The sequence below is a fragment of the Lathyrus oleraceus genome, chromosome 5 (genome assembly GCF_024323335.1).
Source record: "Lathyrus oleraceus cultivar Zhongwan6 chromosome 5, CAAS_Psat_ZW6_1.0, whole genome shotgun sequence".
NCBI lineage: Eukaryota > Viridiplantae > Streptophyta > Magnoliopsida > Fabales > Fabaceae > Lathyrus > Lathyrus oleraceus.
Genome location: NC_066583.1, coordinates 510,719,561 through 510,723,075, shown reverse-complemented (window position 1 = coordinate 510,723,075; position 3,515 = coordinate 510,719,561). Strand labels below are relative to the sequence as shown.

The 3,515-nt window shown below is 29.3% G+C and overlaps 1 long non-coding RNA gene across 1 annotated transcript; it reads left to right on the top strand.

Annotated features, from left to right (window-relative positions):
- The first annotated feature begins 1,155 nt into the window (after nucleotides 1-1,155).
- LOC127082932 (uncharacterized) lies at nucleotides 1,156-1,822 on the top strand. The gene is made up of 2 exons (XR_007788265.1): nucleotides 1,156-1,295; nucleotides 1,553-1,822. It is a non-coding gene; the product is annotated as an uncharacterized LOC127082932 (long non-coding RNA).
- The last annotated feature ends 1,693 nt before the right edge of the window (nucleotides 1,823-3,515 follow it).

Below are 3,515 nucleotides of genomic sequence, written 5' to 3'. Positions count from 1 at the left end.
ACCATTATTGATTACTTTTTTTTATTAGTTAAATAACATGATTTAGTTAATATAAGAACTTTTAGATAGTTTAACTATGTGCAAAACAAGCCTTGGAGTTATGATTCCTTACCACCTTTAGATTAGTATAAATTGCATTCCCCTCTCTAGAATGAAAATAAAGTTTTATAGAAACAATAGATATGATAACTTGTATCTTCTTTCAAAGTATATAAATATGTCATAAACCAATGAATCACCTATTTTGATGGATCTTTATGTTAATAGTGAATTTTTCAATTTTTCAATCTGAGATCTATCGTGGCTTCAACAAGGTGGACTTTAATACCCCCTCCGTCTTATACTAAGTGTCTTATGTGAATTTTGTGTGATTCTAAAGAAAATAATTAGATGTGTTGATTTTAATGATAAAATTAGTATCATTTACTTAAATACCATTATTTATTATAGATATTGAAGTAGTTGAAAAACAGTGAAAATTAGTAAATAGAGTTATATTAGTGAAAAAAATAATAAATGTTGTATTAATATTTTAAAGAGACATTTATTTGAAGACATGAAAAAATACAAAAAAGATACTTTTCATGAGACGTAGTGAATAGTTGTTTGAATCATTATTTATGGATACATAAATAGTATTGTTGGTAGGGTTTCTTTATGCTGTTTTATTTTATTTTTATGTATATATATATATGCTTTTTTTTCATTTCTTATACCTACATCACTTCCTTTGTCTGTACTTTGATAAATATTTAGCTCATTCTTTTTATTACATTATTATTTGTTATTTAAAATAAAAGCTTGACTATTATTAATTATTTGAAATTTTGATAATACTATAAGTTTGCTAACTTTTCAAAATATTTATTACAGCTTTTATAGTTAGTATTTGTTCAAAATATTTTCATACATATAATTACATATTTATACTTTTATGTCTTAAATAACAAAATATTTTTATATACATTGAATAATTAATAAATTTGGACGATATACATTACATATTCAATAAATTTAAAAGATAAATTTTTTCTTATAAGTAATGTTAGAGAAAATATTTGTAAAAAAAAATCTAGAGAAATATTAGTATTTATTACAAACTACAAATAAATAATATTTTATTAAATTTAAATAATAAACTTATGCACTTTTCAAGTCTATATAATAGAAGTGAGTTACTCTTATATACTATTACAAAATATAATATATAAGGTAAGATTAAATAAAAATGACTTTTAACAACTATCAATCTTATCTTTTAGGAGTTTCATGCGTTGCTTTGGTCTTAGTCTCAGGTAAGCAGAAATTTTGATTTTTTTTATTAAAAAAAAATTCTTTTAATATCTCTGAGTTGTATATTTCATAAATAATTTACTATAATTATAATTGAAAGATATACTACATATTCAACAATAAAGTAATTATCTCTTCGATTAAATGTGATTATATTGTCTGCAAATATAATCATAGTTTGAAACTTAAATTTCAATATTAAGTATGAATTTTTTTTATGTCTATTAATAAAAATTATGATTATATTATTTTTGTTTAGGACTGGTTACTAGTTTGAAGACTCAAACAGTTGAGCTTCGCAAAGCATCCTGCTTTATAGGGGCTCCAGGTAAAGTATGTTGTTTTGAGGATTGTTCTCCAAACTGCGGTCAAGATTGTATTAAAAATGGATTTATATTAGGTGGAGTGTGTGTTGATATAGCTATTGGAGAAAAATGTTGTTGTATTAAGTAAATAGACAAATATTTATGCGGTTTTTGATTGTGTTATTAAAATAAGGAATGAATAATATCTTTGAGTAATTAAAGAATTGTAAGTTTAACTAATGCAATTGAAATTAAAAATTATTAGTAGTATAGAAAATATTTTTCATCAGCCTCGTTAAGTCAGCTCAATTGATACCGGATAGGTTTAGGATCTTGTATTCGAGGTCTGGATTGTACCTCTAGAAAGTAAAGGAAGAAAAGGAGTTTGTTATTAATTGTTTTCTTTTTCAGGTACAAAACGTACATCATATATAGTAAGATACACTTAATAGAATGATAATACTCAGTCAATGGCAACATAACTACTCATATATGTAAATATAAATAATAGAATTTATTAAAAGATAACTTATTCATTTAGTGGATATAGTCATCACATCCCTGTGGCCTTGAAATGTTTCTTTTGGGCTTCACATGTGTTGGGTTGCTAGGCCCAATTGGTTCTTTGGGTGGTGGTGTAAATTTTTTATCATTCCCATCTCACATTGTCCTCAAGGTGATAGGCAGCTTAGAGAGAAAGTCATCCCTCCCATGTGGTGTCTTTGGGGGCAAGGCATGTCCATTAGACCAATACGATACAGCGAAATGGAGTGGAAGATGAGTCCCATTTGTAATCAAGGACGGTTAGAGGAATCACAACTAGTTTGTCATCCTTAACTAGTGGAGGGAGTGTAGTCGGAACTATCAGGGGACCGTGATGGGGTTTCAGCAGAGAACAAAGGAAAACAATGTGAACACGAGTAGAATATGGCAGTGTCAACTGATCCCAACCATGTCAATAGTTGTTGTGATCTAGAAAGGATTGTAATAATGCTTGCCAAGTTTGTGGTAGGTAATTTTTGTTGTAGGGGATTGTCTGTAAGGGCAGAGACGTACATATATCCAATAACCAATCAAATAGTGTATGTCGCGACGATGTGAGTCAACAACAGCTTTCATTTTTTTTTGGACATGAAGGAGCTTCTTGTGGAGCTCTATTAACATCTCTCATCCCTAGAGGACAAGACTCTATTAATAGCTTCAGCTGTTGTGGTCTCAACAACATAGTGTGGAACGGAAGGTGGTCTCAATAAGTTTACCATAAAAATGACACTCTAGTCTATCTCTAGTTACTCTGACCTTAGCATAAAAAGCCTTGACATTATTGGATTTTATTTCTTATGCAGACCAATAAATTTCAACAATCCATGATTTTAAAATTGTTGAAGAAAATAAATCTTAATTTCATATTCAACATCCCTGTTAACATAATACTCAGCTTCTATCGGTTTGTTCATAAATTTCTCAACATACATTTTATGGTCATTTTCAAATGAAAATGCTTAGTCATGATAATTGAAGCTAGCGGATATTTATCCAAATGCATCGCACGCTCGAACATACAACAGAGTCACCATTGAACTTTATTTATTCCTGAAGGAAATGGAAAACATTGATAAAACCCGGGGGGAAAGAGATATGATGGGTAAGGAAGTCGGTTATACAAATGGAAGGTATTAGCACCCCTAACATCCATGGTACTCCGTGGGAACCGTTTTGAGTGTTCTTGCTCGAATAGGTGTTATATCTAAATATTATTCGCAAAAGAATAGGGGACAAAGAAAATAGAATAAATAAAGTGCTCGGTGAGGATTGGGCCCCTCATGCCTATGTATCCTTATAGTGCAATAAGAAATTCAGAGTTTTGTAGTTCATAGAACTAGTGGCAGAAGGTGAAAAGAATTGTGATCCAGGTAG